We start from the raw sequence: 17,113 nt of genomic DNA, 5'->3' as shown, positions 1-17,113 counted from the left end.
ATAGGGGTGGATAGCCAATCAAAATGAATTTTATTAAAATCACCCTCTCTGCACAATCAAAGCATGAATGAAGAACATCTGGGGGAGAACCCATAAGCAGGTGCAAGTATGCAAAATCCTATCAAGGAACATATACACACACTGCATCCCCCTCAAAGGACCTCCCACCTGAGACATTCATATGTATGGAACATTCAAATTATCATTACAAAACAGATTACATCCGTAGATAAAATCATGGACCAATTTCATGTCACGTTGCATTAAGTAAAATTAAACTAATAATTACATATATTTCAAAAGTAATTGATATGCAAGTCTTGAACTGGTTAATGTATAAATCATGAACCATAGATAAAAAAAAAAAAATCATGATTTAAAATAATTGTTTTGGAAAAAGATGTATTTATTCCAATGCCACATCTATACTAAATGTAATGGACAAAGTTGCTCGGTACAATCTACTGTTAGATAAACCCTCCTCAAGGGATACATTCAAGCATGAGAGGTCAAATCAGTTCAGCTGTATTCCCATCTTTTTGACACCATATAGTGCTGAATTGAATAAAATCAAAAAAGGGATTATTAAATATCTCCCTGTACTATCCAGTGATCCAATATACTCTCAAATACTTTCTAAAGGCATACGGACGGTCTCCAGGAGGGCACCCTCACTTGGCAAGTGGCTATCACCCAGTCTTTATACTAGCACAAAAGCACCCACACACTGGCTACAATTTAAAGGCACATTTAAATGCGGGACTAACAGCTTGAAACATAAACAAGTTCTTAATGACTGTACAGTGATTTATGACCTGTTTGGGGTGCAAAGTGACTGGAATGCCACCAGCATGGAGTGTCATTCTTTAAATAAGGGCTATATTACTTTATCCAAGTTCCAAAGCTAATAATGAGTGGTAATCTGGTCTTGCAATAGCATGGATACAGATGTGGTGAGTTTTCTCAATTGGAAGGTGTGTGTACGTGTGTGTGTATATGTATTGAATTAATATGTACATATGTTACAATGGCATCTGGAAGTCTGTGGGATATTTTAGGCAGCAAGTAAACATGTTGTTCCTGAAGTTGGTGTGTTGAAAGCAGAAAAAATGAAGATTGCATTTTGTTGTGCATGGGGCTGTATAGTTGCAGACCGGTCAGAGTGCCCATGCTGACCCGTGTCCACAGCCAAAAGCATGTACAATGGGCAGGTGAGCATTAGAACTGGACCACAGAGCAATGGAAGAAGGTGGCCTGATCTGATGAATCACATTTTCTTTTACACAATGTGGGTGACCAAGTATGTGTGTTTTGTTTACCTGGAGAACAAATGGCACCAGGATGCAGTATGAGAAGACGGCAACCTGGGGGAGGCAGCGCAATACTTTGGGCAATGTTCTGCTGGGAAACTTTGGGTCCTGCCATTCATTGAATGTTACTTGACATGTAGCACTTACCTAAACATTGTTGCTGACCATGGAAACCATATTCCCTGATGGCAGTGGCCTCTTTCAGTCTGCCTCAAAATTTCGGTGGAACCTGGAGGAACCTGTTTTTGCCACTTTGATGGCTTTGTCTATCTTTTTAGCAATATACACCTGACAAAGATTCTAACCCCTCGCCACTCTTTTAAAATTAAAAAAAAGTTTTGACTTTAGATATACCTCAAAGCAGTGCCCCTGTATTTTATTAATCTTAGGTCTATACATATTCTATTGCCTTGAAGTTAATTTAAGGCTGTGCGCACACCCACAGCATCTCTCAGCCTGTCATTTATTTGTACAGGCTGTTGCCCACTGCTGTGCGCAAACATCTATGATCCTCAAATCACACTCCTTTGTATACTGTATCATCTTCTGCAACCATGTGAATGGGGCCTAAAGCTACATAGAGGAAGGAAAGGATCTCACTTAGGGATCATTAGGGACATACATTTACACCTTTTTTTTTTTGAGCTTTGGTAAAGCTCAAAAAAACACTTATGGCAAAATGTATATTGCGAACAGTGAGCACCCATGTGTGTACACACTAACGCTTACTACGGTGCCAGTACTGCTTCACATTAATGAAAACTGCTGCACATTTTGGGTTCCTGGCTGCATCAGCACTGATAATGCAAGTCAATTAGAACAATGAATAAACTCCCAGAAAATGCTCACAAATTGGCAACAAACATTTCATCTGCATTATCTGTGATATTCCCAGCCCTTTTCTTTGGTTGACCCAGCTTTTGCTCTGCCGCCAGCTTAAGGTATGCTTAAAAGAAGCAAAGAAGCATTATTTAAATTATAATATATATTTAGATCCAGTATATACAGGGAGGTATACAGCCTCAGAAAACCAAATCCCGGTATATACAGATGGCAATATACTCATTATCAGCAGTTAATTATAATTAACGTATTATTACAATAAGGTTGCTTAACAATTTATTATAAACCAATATTAAGCAAAACATACATTGTTTGCATACTTTAAGTACTGCTTAAAAAAATTACAACAGAAACTGCTGCTTAGAAACAATGAAATACAATTTACTTTTATATTGGTACACCTTATTGTAAATTGAGACAAACGCAGTATGTAAAGGACACTGGTGGCCAGAAGATGGTGCTGTTGTTTCAGCTACAAAGTCATTTATCTGCTTGCTTATGTATGTCATGGTTTTCAAGGCCGCTTTTTTAAAGGGCATTTTACTTTTAGCATATAAGCAGAATGCTGTCACCTATCTCCTGACAGGTCTCCCTACTAGATCATATAATCTGCTATTTACCACAGTGCTCAGGGCTGTGAGGTCTACTGTTCTTCATTGTTCCTCCAACTAAGAAACCCACTCAAAACAATTAGAGTTTTAACCAACATTCCCCACATAAGTATTGCTTTAAAGCCCAACTCAGAGAAATCTGAAAATCCTCCCTTGCAGTGGTGATGCACAATGTAATTGCTCATTTATTCTATGGGAGGGCAGGAGCACTTTTACTTATCCAATCATCTGCAGGTGGGGCAGGTGCTCCCTTATGTTCTGATGGTGGACTGTCTCTCAGCACATCACGTCAAATACAAGAATATAGAACCTGAATTGGTCTGGATGATGTCAAGACCCTAGACCACTGGAGCCTACAGGAGAAGATGCTACACAGGGACCAGTTCATCAGCACAGAGGATTGGGTAAGTAAAGATTCTTTTCTATACCCTCTTGAAACCAGTTTTTCTTTACATACTGCTGCCCAAAAAAAAAGCTTGCTGTTTAGCGATCCCAATAGCTGAAGCTAATATTTACATAAAGTAATTCATCCCTCTCTGCCTCAATATCTGCCGTTCAGAAGGCATTGTCTCAGGTTTAGAGACAGTTTCTGAAAGGAAATATCTTCTGCTGTATCCTTTCTTTTTAAAATACATAGTGCTCTGGGAATATTTTGTATTTGTAAAGCACAAAGTGCATATATACAGTAAAAAAAAAACTAAAGACTCTAGCACCGTTTAAACACTTACTACAAGTAAATTGCAAAAATTACCCCAAACCATGAAAGTTTAAAAAGGGTAACTGAGTTAGATGTTTGACTTCACTTCAAAAAAAGGCCCATTAAATTTTGGTTATCTGCACTTCTAGACAGAAAGTTGTTACTATACAATGTGGGATAAGCAAAAGGAATTTCAGAATGAACATCAGAATGGTGACACCACCATTCTGATGTTCACAGGAATGGAAAGAGTCACAGATGGCCGACAAACATTATAAAAACTTGGGCCTATTGAGTCTTTGGTTTGTAATTAATATTCTCTCTCTGCGCAGAATAATTTAATAGCAACAAAAACATAGCAAAGGACTAATTTTGACAGTTTCAATTGTTTAAAAATATGTTGTTACTTGGAGTTCTCCTTTCATAGAGAAGTCAGTGTGTAGTCAGGTTGAAACATGTTAGCGGCTGACCCATGCTGGGGGAAAGGGTTAAGTGATGTGAGTTCAGCTCCTGGGCTTTTTAGTCCCAGCCAGCCCACCTGTGCTATAAAAAGGGGGAAGGCTGAGGTACAGGGTCCTTGGTTGCTTCTGTTCCCACTCACAGTTCATGGTATAGGGGCTGCTGCCCCTTGCAGTCCGCTGAAGGCACCAGGATTTTCAGAGGACATCCAAGCCATGGAGAATATCAAGATGAACTATCACCTCATAGAGGTATACCTGGGCAGCCACTCCACTGAAATTAGTTTGGGGACAAAGACGTTGTTCATATTAAACTGTTATGCTGCATTTGTTCAGTAAAGTAACATTAACCATTCTGTGCCAAGACAGGGTATGAAGCAACACCACTACAAATTGTTAACTCGGCAAGACCAGTAAGAGGAGTGTAGTTGCTAAGTGTAACCAAGTACAAGTTTGAGACACCAAGCAACCAGTAATTAGGTTTGTAGGTCATTAGGTGTGTAAGGTGACAAGTCCTCCAGTAATAAGGGGGGCGATGTCTGGCTCTCTCCCTAGAAGTCGGTTTCCAATAGGAACCGGAACCTGCATTACGGAGATCCATGGCAATCTTCTCCTGGTCCTGGACATTGATGAGAACGCTCTCCTTGAAAGGAACCCCCGCGTGCAGGGCGGTTGGACCCTGCCAACTGCCTGGAGTAGCCCAAGAACCCTTGCGGCCTACAACTTGAAGTAGTCTTCAAGGATACACAGCCTGCTACAATACCGCCCACCCCACGAGTATGTTAGCTGACCCACTGCCAATATCGAGTAGCAAAAGTAAAGATTTAATGCTGGGCCTCTAGTGCTATCAGTAGCACAATACTTCTCTTTGGTGGTAGACATTCTCACTGAAGGTGGTACACAAAGGTGTAAAGTTTAGGAATTAAGTTTAGCGCTCATCTTGTAATACAGCCCAGGTCAGACAAGTAGTTTCCCAGTCAGCATTTACATTATTATAATTTACGTGGAGATGTTCCTTCACTGCCTAAATCAGAGCTGTGTCACTCTATTGCTGCTCCCAGATCAATTTCAGTGGAATTTTGGGTGGAGAAACTTCCACTAGTGATAACAGATTTTTATATACACATTTTTCCAGTCAGATCCCACCATACACTTCCTGAATGTTTATATAATAAATTCTTAAGTACCGGCGTAACTTTTTAACCCTTTGGTAACCAGAGTAAATTGATGTCTAGATGCCCAGGCCAATATTACAACATAGTATCAGCATGCATTGGTTAACTTGAAAATAAGTATGTGATTAATTTGCATACCAAGATAATTTTTATATTTTTTAGGAAGATTTAGCAAGATTTTATTTGGATGACTATATGGTAAAATTTTCCTGTAATTTTTCCCAATGTAACTTGTAGGAAATTGGTGCACCCCTATATATTTAACCCAAATTATAATAAATAAGTGATAAAAATGAAACCTCATTAGTGTGACCTTTAAGTGTGGCAATAACCCCAGAGAGGCCGCTGCAGATTAGGAAAAAAACAAAGTTTGTATGTGGCATGCCACTTAATAAAAAGTTCTTTAGTCAAAGTGCAAAATTTAATTACAAACATCATACAACATTGCAGGAAACTGGCACCAGGTCAAGTAAGGACCCTAGGTGACAGAACTCATAGCAAGATTTACATATAAGCACTTACTGTTTACCCAGTTAAACAGTCTATCTAGATTGTAAGCTCTAACAAGCAGGGACCTCTGGTTCCTACTGTATTAAATTGTATTGTAATCGTACTGTTTATGTTGTAAAGCACTGTGTAAACTCTTGGCGCTATATACAGTATTTCACAAAAGTGAGTACACCCTCACATTTTTGTAAATCTTTTATTATATCTTTTCAAGTGACAACACTGAAGAAATGATACTTTGCTACAATGTAAAGTAGTGAGCGTACAGCTTGTATAACAGTGTAAATTTGCTGTCCCCTCAAAATAACTCAACACACAGCCATTAATGTCTAAACCACTGGCAACAAAAGTGCGTACACCCCTAAGTGAAAATGTCCAAATTGTGCCCAATTAGCCATTTTCCCTCCCGGTGTCATGTGACTCATTAGTGTTCCAAGGTCTCAGGTGTGAATGGGAAGCAGATGTGTTAAATTTGGTGTTATCGCTCTCACTCTCTCATACTGGTCACTGGAAGTTCAACATGGCACCTCATGGCAAAGAACTCTCTGAGGATCTGAAAAAAAGAATTGTTGCTCTACATAAAGATGGCCTAGGCTATAAGAAGATTGCCAAGACCCTGAAACTGAGCTGCAGCACGGTGGCCAAGATCACACAGCGGTTTAACAGGTCAGGTTCCACTAAGAACAGGCTGCCCCATGGTCGACCAAAGAAGTTGAGTGCACATGCTCAGCATCATATCCAGAGGTTATCTTTGGGAAATAGACGTATGAGTGCTGCCAGCATTGCTGCAGAGGTTGAAGGGGTGGGGGGTCAGTGCTCAGACCATATGCTGAAAACTGCATCAAATTGGTCTGCATGGCTGTCCCAGAAGGAAGCCTCTACTATAGATGATGCACAAGAAAGCCCGCAAACAGTTTGCTGAAGACAAGAAGACTAAGGACATGGATTACTGGAACCATGTCCTGTGGTCTGATGAGACCAAGATTAACTTATTTGGTTCAGATGGTGAAAGCATGTGTGGCGACAACCAGGTGAGGAGTACAAAGACAATTGTGTCTAGAATAGGTAACGCATATATGTATTCCAATCAAAGTGACCATAACAAAGTTAAAAAATTGAAATTCTTTATTTATGTTAGAGTAACAAAACAAAGGAGGTAAGGGCATGATTTACATAGGAGTTGTAAAAAGCAATTAAAATCCTTACATATAAAAAACATCTCGTCAATGTGAGAAAATCTCATGTATACTCAATACATATTAAAATGCCGTAAGCATTGATATCCCTATCATGCAAAACTCTACATAAGCTTACGGCATTTTAATATGTATTGCGTATACTTGAGACTTGCTCACATTGAAAAAATGTTTTTTATATGTAAGGATCTTAATTGCTTTTTACAGCTCCCATGTAAATCATGCCCTTTGTTTTGTTACTCTTATGCCCTGTACACACGGTCGGACATTGATCGGACATTCCGACAACAAAATCCATGAATTTTTTCTGACGGATGTTGGCTCAAACTTGTCTTGCATACACACAAGTCAGACAAAGTTGTCGGAATTTCTGAATGCCAAGAACGTGGTGACGTACACCACGTACGACGAGACTATAAAAGGGCAGTTCAATACCAAGCGCGGCACCCTTTGCGCTGCTTTTGCTAATCTCGTGTTAGTAAAAGTTTGGTGAGAGACGATTCGCACTTTTTCAGACTTGTGGTTTTCAGATCGTATTTCTGCTGTTCAGTTTGTGCTTGTGGGTTTGTATCTGGTCTTCAGTGCGTGCAGCTAGTTCCCATTGATTTGTCATTGTGTTCTTGTCCATTCCTTACTGGTTTTCAGGTCGCTCTTTACAGGCCTTGCTGTTCTTCAGTGCGTTCTGTTACTTCGTTCTGACCAGCCGACCGTTTTCTAGCCATGTTGCGTGTATGTACTCATCGTAGAGTTCGTGCTGTGTGGGGGCTTGGTGTTGGGGTTCTTACTTTGACACAAGCCCAGTCCATGAACAGGGCGAGGAGGAGTTCATGGACCAAAAATTGGTTGCTCCAGTGTGACCAATTCTGTCACATGCCTTTGCTCCGTGAGATCCATGAGAATAATCCTAACGATTTCAGGAACTTTCTCAGGATGACGGACCCCGTATTTCACCGTTTGTTGGCTTCGCTGACCCCTTATATCAGCAGGCAGGATACCTGCATGAGGCAAGCCATCACTGCGGAGCAGAGGCTAGTCGCCACCCTGCGGTACTTGGCGACTGGGAGAAGCCTGCAGGACCTCAAGTTCTCGACAGGCATCTCCCCCCAGGCTCTGGGGATCATTATCCCAGAGAAGGAGCATATTAAGGTAAGATTTTTATCCTTTAACATCACATTTTATTGTATTTAATGTTTGTTAATATATTGTATTTCTTTCCTCATTCCCTAATTACCATGATTGTAATATGCTATGAATGTCCCCTTTGTCCTCATGCATGCTGGATTTTTTTAACAAATTTTTTTATCCTTCATACATATTTGCCTTCACTTACCTCCCCAGCATGCTCTCCTGGGCCTATATCTACCTCGTCTACTCAATTAACAATGTATTTTGTCAGCTCCATAGTAGTGCTTTACCCTAAATACCCCCTGAAATGTTTAAAATTGTGATTTGTGCTTTAAATTCAGGCAGAGTGTCAGAGGTTTGTTTTTTTCATTTCAATTTCAATCATTTTAAACCCTCCCTCCCCCCAACTGCTAAATCAGCTGATACCAATCCTCTATCTGCTGACTTTGCCAAACCCATACACACTATATACCCACCTCTTTTGTGGTCAGATTTATGGATGAGTTCACCAAAGCATGTAGTGCAAGGGTCTGCCTTAATACTTTCAAATGGTACTGTTTAAAGTTTTTGTATCCTATTATTATCTTGATAGGTAATAGCAGAATGTAAAAATGTGCTAAAATGTGTACAGCGTGTATTTATATCTTTGTATTATGACACTTCTTACCTGTCCAGTGGGCTGCCAATAGTGTAAGTAAGGAGGGGCTGGCCAAAGTAATACACATTATTTAGGCATTTATCGCTAAATGAAGTGGAGAGGGTTACCTGGCCAAAACATCCACCCCCTAAAATTTTTTAAATGGCCCATGAGAGGATGGGGGGAGGAATCTGATAGGTGGACCTTATACCTTTGTCTTTAAATACTCCCTAAAATAAATGTTATACTGATGTTGGCCAAGAATGTTTGTGTCTAATCTGCTTTCCATGTTCATGTGCAAAATGATTAATTTATTTTTCTTGTTTGACTCCACAGTCTCCTTCCAACCCACAGGAATGGCAGACTGTGGCCTCCCACTTTGCCCAGCGGTGGGACTTTCCTAACTGCGTCGGGGCAATTGATGGGAAACACGTCCACATCACCCCACCCCCCAACTCTGGGTCATACTATTACAACTACAAGGGGTTCAATAGTATTGTGATGTTGGCGGTGGTGTCGGCTACTTACGAGTTCCTGTATGTGGACGTGGGGAAGAATGGCCGGATGTCAGATGGTGGAGTCATTGACCACACGGAGTTCTACAGGCATCTCCAGAATGGCAGCTTGGGCTTGCCACCTCCAGAAGACAATGCGGAAGGACTCCCATTCGTCTTTGTTGCAGATGAATCGTTTGCGCTGGGGGACCATCTTATGCGGCCATTCCCTATGAGGACCCTTACCCCGGACCAGAGGGTTTTTAATTACCGGCTGGCCAGAGCCAGAAGAGTGGTGGAGAACACCACTTGGAATAATGGCCAGCCGGTTCCGCCTATTTCTTACACCGATACACATGGCGGAATATAAACTCAATCACATCACCCTGGCCTGCTGTGTTCTCCACAACTTTATAAGGATAAATTCTTGGAACTATGCTGGCTCAGTTGGGCCTGAGGCCGGAATTAATATTAATGAACCAACCCTGATGGCGCTTGAAGCTGGCCGTCCTGGCTTGCCCCCCCAGAGTGCCCGCGAGGTCCGTATAAGATACATGGAATATTTTGCGGGTAGAGGGGCCATCAATATGCCAGACAATGTCTGAGACATTTTTTAAATAAAAATATATTTTAAACTGAACAAATATTTGCTTTGATTTACTGCTTGGCTTTCTTTTAGCTGACCATGACCGAAATTTGGGGAGTCCTGAAAATGGCGTGATTGTGTAAAATTAGAAAGCACTGTGGGTGTTATTTACTAAAGGAAAATACACTTTGCACTACAAGTGCACTTGAGACTGCACTGAAACTGCACTTGTAGTGCAAAGTGGATTTGCCTTTAGTAAATAACCCCCATTGTCACCAACTTTACTACAAGAAATGCTTTTGAGCATTGAAAGAAGAAGCCACACATTGTTGTTTCTCAATCTTTTTAATCAAAGCACAATCACATGTGCATTTCTAAAAGGTTTTTTAGAACAAACCAACATGTTTGTTGTATAACAATTTTTTAGGTCACATTAAAAGTAGATATTGCCTTTTAAGGTAAAACAGGCATGTTTAAAACCATTAAAAAATACACAACTCTGAAACTTACAAAGTTCAACTTTTATAGAAAGTGAAGGCAATATCAGACATGAGTATTTATAAACTGTGTTTAATATTGCGTTCAGCAGATGGGGTGAAGTCACCCCTGGAAAAGCCAAATTTTGAAGATGCACACAAATTGCCTAATGTCAACAAGTGCTAGCTGCCATCATGGGGGATCAATGGACGTGTTTTGTGGGTGCAACCCCTTCCTCTCAGCTACTTTATTATTGAGGAAGGGGTTGCACCCCCAAAATGTGTACATTAATCTCCCGTGATGGCAGATAGCACATGTTGACACACTGTGTGCATCTTCAAAATTTTCTATATGTCAAAAAATTGTCAGAAAAAAACAATAATAAAGCAGAAATAAGTTAGGGATTTCGAGGGGTTTTAAATGCTCCCTAAAACATCAATGATGTTCTTCATTTTGTTATGAACATCATTGATGTTTTGCTTGATGTTTTCCAAATCCCTATTATACCCCATTATCTCCCCGATGAGGATCTGGGCACTTTCACTGGTGAAATTACCTTCTTCCACAACATCACGATCACCTAATATATAAAAAAAAAAAACACCATGTATTATAAATATGCAGGCATCCATCTCTTACCTGAGCCTGTGGTCACAGACACTCACCTGTTGTGGTGACTATTTCCACAACGTCTCCCTCCTCCTCCTCTGGTTGGGTTTGGGGGATTTCCCCTTCTTCATGAGGTGGTGGGTCTGTGGTCTCCTCTGATGAGTGGTGTCCTCTGAGTCTTTTCTCTCCTATGTGAAAAAAATAGGTATATTTAGCACACAGATATTTGATGGCAGAAATAGGAATATGAAACATTGCTTGCAAGTGGGGTACAATTGTCTGTTTTGGCAGAGTTGAAAGATGAAGAAATATTTTTTTCCTTTGTCAAGCTTGAATACTTACCTGTTTTGTAAAAGCTTCACAGATGGAGTCACCCCTATAGTATACACTGGAGCACCTGTGTGGGCCCCCTAATAAAAAGGGTGTTCTGGTGTCCCACACTAGTGCTCCAGCGTCCATATGTGTAAACAGCTGCTGAGTGTCCTCTCCTTACACAGAATCTAGTTTGCATTTCATTCTAGTTACTGACCCATCTAGACAACAAAATTATGTTAAGAGAAGTAGGCCATAAAAAATGTATTGAACTGCATCTGGACAAAACATGGTGTTTTATTGGCCGAACGAACAATATTTCCCCAGGAACGAATAATGTGTCCATGAACATGAAAGTTGCCATTTTAAACTGTACAACAGTAAAGAAAAGCACATGGAGCAGCACTAACATAATACAAATAAAGAATAGGCACAACTACTTACTTTTTTGCAGCACTCTCCTGATCCTTCTATACTGATCGTGCTCCCTTAATTTGAGGTCCGACCACCACCTCCTCAGTTGATCCTTGGATCGACTTACCCCAAAATTACGGTGCAGACTCTTCACAACTTTAGCCATGATCTTGGCCTTTCTGACATTGGGGTTGGGGTAAGGTCCACACTTCCCATCATAGTCGGCCCTCTTCAGTATGTCCACCATCTCCATCCTCTCTACAAAGGCCATATTTGAGGCCTTAAATTTTCTCCTCCGGGATCGTGACGTTTCTGGTTCCTCCTCCTTGTTGCTGTAATTATCACGCACCTGCTCTGTGTCTCGGCCATGTGCTCTTCCCCACTGCGCCGAACGAGAAGGGGCGGGGAATAGACTAGAAAGAACATCGGGGCGGGCGGAGTTTCATGCATGCGCAGTGTATATAAAGCGTAACACGCGTGCATCGTACGTACGATCTGTGAGCGGAGGAAGGAGTATCGGAAGTGCCGATTGTGATAACGAAGGTAACGTTTAAACTTGGGCCTATACTGCTTGTAGATTGAGGCCTATATTGGGACAAGATTAGGAGACTTTAGCCTGACATTAGGGTTTGTCTTGTGTATTGCAGATAAAATGGATGGCTTCAATGACCACAACTTCCTCCCCCTGTTCATAGACAAATTCAGGGAGCTGACCTGTCTGTGGCAGCTGAAACACCCGCATTATAATCATAAACAAAATAGGCTGGCAGCGCTGGAGAAACTGCTGGAGTTGGTGAAGCCGGTGGTCCCCACGACAACCATCCCCTATTTAAAAGCCAAAATTGGTGGCCTGAGGAGCACTTATCTTAGGGAGCGCAAGAAGGTCCAGGATTCCCAGAGATCCGGAGCCGCAGCAGATGACATTTATGTCCCCCGGCTGCGATTTCTGTAAGACCAGACTGAAGTCAGGGAATCCCTCTCAAACCTACCTTCCACTCTTCCTTCCACCCTATCTTCCACCCCAGCTGAGGCTTCCGATATCCAACCTGGGACTTCCAGCCAGGAAGAAGTGGAGGAGCCCAGCTTGAGTCAGGTATAGCATTGTTCTACAGATTTCTGGTCAATAAATAAATGATGATTACTAGATGTTATTATTGATCACGAATTGCTGATTTAATAAAGTGTTTTACATATCAATAGACAGTAGTGGGCAAAAATAATTGGGACAAGAATGAAAAATGCTGGGCTCAGAATGATAATCTTTTCTATTTGTTAACATTCAATTTGCAACAGTCATGAGATGAAAATTGTGTGTGATTGATGAAGAAAAAACTAAAACTATGTCACTTTTTCATATACAGGAATACCTCAGCCAGGAGGAGGCTGTGGAATGTGGCACACAGGAGGAGGCTGTGGAATGTGGCAGCCAGGAGGAGGCGGGGGTTAGTGGCAGCCAGGAAGTGGCCAGGATAAGTGGCAGCCAGGAGGAGGCAGGGCCCAGTAGGAGCCTCACAGAATCGCAGGTTCCTCCCCTCCGCTTTCCAACCAAAAGACCCAGGAAGGGGAGTAACGTGGAGGATTCTGCACTCAGGCTGATTCAGGAGGCTTCTGTGTCCCTCAGAGCCACCCCCACTCATGAAGAGGCCTTTGCTTGCATGGCTGCCACAAAACTGCAGGACATGCAGGAGGGCCAACATCCTTTGTAAAACATTAAATAAGGGGGTGAGGGGCGAAATCACACCCAGTACCCACCTGTGTGAGTTGCATCATCCTTCATCATCCTCCTCCTCCTCCTCCCCCTGCCACAACTCCACCACCACAGCATGGAAGGAAGAGTGGAAGGAAGACAAGAAAGTGATGGCCTGGGTTCAGTCTGGTCTGACAAAAGATGCAGGCTCTTGTATGACCACATCCTGGGGACATGTATGTCATCTGCTGCTGTTCATGATCTCTTGGACTTCTGGACCAGAGATAAGGACTCCTCAGGCCACCAATTTTGACTGAAAATAGTTGATGTGTGCCCTGGGGGCCAAAGGCTTCACCAATTTCTGCTGTCTCTCCAGGGTTGCCTCCCTCTTTCTTTGGTTAGGACCCCTTAATACATTTTTGGTTTGTTATATTATACTCGCCTATGTGTGTTTTCCTTCAAAAAGGACAGTTTGTTTGTGAGGAGGCAGGTACATTTCAAAAATACAATGTGAAATTAACAAGAGACACCAACACCAAGCAACCTCCTTAAATAATACAACCTCCTTAAATAATACAAGATAATAATGGTGTTGTGGTAACTTCCTAGTGCATTACCACTGGTAACATTTATTAAAGAAAATTAAAACAGCAAATGAATACTCACAAACGAGCATGAATGTCAGGCATGGACAAATAGCTGCAGGTGAGCAGTAACAAACATCAAACCAAACATATTTTTTTTGATGTTTGTTACTGCTCACCTGCAGCTATTTGTCCATGCCTGACATTCATGCTCGTTTGTGAGTATTCATTTGCTGTTTTAATTTTCTTTAATAAATGTTACCAGTGGTAATGCACTAGGTCGGTGCGCCCTCCTTTCTTTCTTTTTTCTGTAGTCCATGAATACCCATTATTCTGAGCAGGGCTGCAAGACGGCAGATGCCACTGAAGCATTCGGTCATACCACACATTGAGGAACTAGATACCTGAGCGCAGGAGAGATTTTTGGTGTTGTGGTAACTTGACACACAAAACACAACCAAAACTATTCTGGAGTAAAAAAAAAATATATACAAAAAATAACAGGAGATCAGGATTTAAAAAAAAAAGAACAAAAAAAACCAAAATCTAAAAACATCCAAAAATGTAATTCTTTTCGAGAGATGTGACAAATAAAAATTTAATATTCATGAAATCACGATAAATAATAAAGAAAGACATTTGTGAGAACTCTGTGTGAATATGAGCAGCAAAACAACTTCATTCTTCTAGCATTATAAAGAAGAGAGTGCGCTGCATTAAACAATTTAAAACATTGCAGCGTGACAAAAGTGCTATATCCATTACGAACGCTAATTTTACCAGACCGAGCAGTTCTGTCTCGGAATTTATTCTGTGCATGCGTGCCACTTTGTGCGTCAGAATTGTCCACACACGGTCAGAATTGACGCGAACAGATTTTGTTGTCGGAAAATTTTATAGCCTGCTCTCAAACTTTGTGTGTCGGAAATTCCGATGGAAAAAGTCCAATGGAGCCCACACACGGTCAGAATTTCTGACAACAAGCTCCGATCGCACATTTTCCGACGGAAAATCCGACCGTGTGTACAGGGCATAACACAAATAAAGAATTTCAATTTTTTTTAACTTTGTTATGATCACTTTGATTGGAATACCTACTTAGCTGCTAAAAAGCCCCTTGAGGGATTTTCCATTTAAAAAAAGACAATTGTGTCTTGCCTACAGTCAAGCATGGTGGTGCGAGTGTCATGGTCTGGGGCTGCATGAGTGCTGCTGGCACTGGGGAGCTACAGTTCATTGAGGGAACCATGAATGCCAACATGTACTGTGACATACTGAAGCAGAGCATGATCCCCTCCTTTTAGAGGACTCCAGTGGCAGCCTGTGAAGCTCCGGTGAACTCCATGCCCAAGAGGGCTAAGGCAGTGCTGGAAAATAATGGGGGCCACACAAAATATTGACACTTTGGGCCCAATTTGGACATTTTCACTTAGGGGGTGTACTCACTTTTGTTGCCAGAGGTTTAGCCATTGGCTGTGTGTTGAGTTATTTTGAGGAGACAATAAATTTACACTGTTATACAAGCTGTACATTCGTTGTAGCAAAGTGTCATTTCTTCAGTGTTTTTACATAAAAAAATATAATAACATTTTTACAAGAATGTGAGGTGTGTACTCACTTTTGTGAGATACTGTAAATTCTGTATAATAATAATAATAATAATAATAATCTAGGTACAGCCCTACAACTAGCTCACAGTAAATGGTTAGTACATTGAAAATATATCAACACCTTATACTTCAGCCGAAGTGTAGATCTGTTGTCACCTACAAAGAACAAAGTTAGCATATCAACGCAAGCATCACAGCATGATCCTGAAGCATTATCCCCATAGAGATAATCCTCCAATAGATCAAAAGCATAGCATCCTATAATCCTAAATGTAGTGTTATAAAGTCTATAAGCCACATTACTATCTACATTCTGAGATATGGTGTTTAGAGTCCATCAATTATTCTTCTATCTATAGTGTGGCGATATATTTAAAGTCCACATTCTATTTTACTACTATGCGCAAACTATATCAAACCCATATGCATATATGTTTATAAATACACAGAAACTTTATGCAACATCTCTGTTAAATCAAAAATAATAAACAACTCAATCCAAAATAAAGTGTCATGTGTATTTGTTAACATGCATCAATAATGTGCAAATGAGTTCATCCTAAATAAATGACATGTATAACTATGGATGTGCATTAATAATGTGTAAATAAGTCCATCTCAAAGGAATGACATGCATAATTAATAATGTGCATCAAATTTTTTAAAAAGGGGTTCACACAAAAACTTTGGTGTCCTGTGTGAATGTGTACATTTTCCACCTCAGTGTGTTCCGTCACCAGTCACAGCACCTCCGCACCTCAAAATACAAATCTCCTCTGGCTTTTCCAGATGTATTAACAGGTCCTTCACCACCAGACCTCCAAGGCTCTCAGGATACACCTGCCAGCACCTTCCTCCAATTGTGCTCAGAAGAGACAAAAGGATATCATAGCACAGTATCTTTTAAAAAGCTTCAACTTTATAGGCCAAAAACATTAAAATCCAAAAAGGAAATGTACTCATAAACAAAGTGCACTGGAACAGATTTGCCACTTTAATTGTACACTGCCCCCTTAAGGGATAATATTAGCATTTTGGTCGTACGTGATGATGTCACTAAGCTCCTCACTGACGCACTTCGACACCCCCCTCATGGCTTACTCATGGGAAAAACACACAGTGTATATATATATATATATATATATATATATATATATATATATATATATATATATATATATATATATATATATATATATGTGAGTAAAAGTGGGGAGAAGCAAGGGATTTTAACGTTGCAGAAGAATCCACAAAAAAGAATAGTATTAGATAAAAAAACTATAATTTTTAATATACATTCAAAGTTAAAAAGACACACAAAGAACAGATCTTTCACAGATATTGCACAGTTACGGTGGTCACAAAAAGGTAAATTTCAGATGATAAAGCCGCACATTAACCCGACATGTTTCGTTGAAATGCTTCCTCAAGGGATGTGCAGACCGAAAACTGATATCAACATAAACACTACAAATACAGAGATAAAGAAATAATAATACAAGCAACAGACAAATTATACATATTCATGTTATTTTCAAAATACAAAAAAGAAAAATACAAAAACAAGAAGGAGAGCACAGTGTATATTGGACACAGCACAAAAAGAGCTTACCCCGCAGCAACCTTTACACAGAATAATCACTGCATAACCAGCAACTAGCACAAAACCCCAAACGAGGCCATTTCGGTGCAGTCACAGAGGACAGAAAGGTAAAACTAGGAGTAAAGAAAAATATGTATATATGTATTAAACATACATATAAGATTAATAACATGTGTAT

General features: G+C 40.5%; 1 protein-coding gene across 1 annotated transcript in view; it reads left to right on the top strand.

The window, feature by feature from the left end:
- The first annotated feature begins 2,966 nt into the window (after positions 1-2,966).
- ASPHD2 (aspartate beta-hydroxylase domain containing 2) overlaps positions 2,967-17,113 on the top strand; it is a 163,455-nt gene continuing 149,308 nt past the window's right edge. The window contains exon 1 of the mRNA XM_073629401.1: positions 2,967-3,168. The gene's annotated coding sequence lies outside the window, so the exon portion shown is untranslated. The remainder of the gene's footprint in view (positions 3,169-17,113) is intronic.

This window comes from Aquarana catesbeiana, linkage group LG01, assembly GCF_042186555.1.
Source record: "Aquarana catesbeiana isolate 2022-GZ linkage group LG01, ASM4218655v1, whole genome shotgun sequence".
Lineage (NCBI taxonomy): Eukaryota > Metazoa > Chordata > Amphibia > Anura > Ranidae > Aquarana > Aquarana catesbeiana.
Note: the sequence above shows the minus strand (reverse complement) of the source record. Positions and strands in the feature narration are given on the sequence as shown.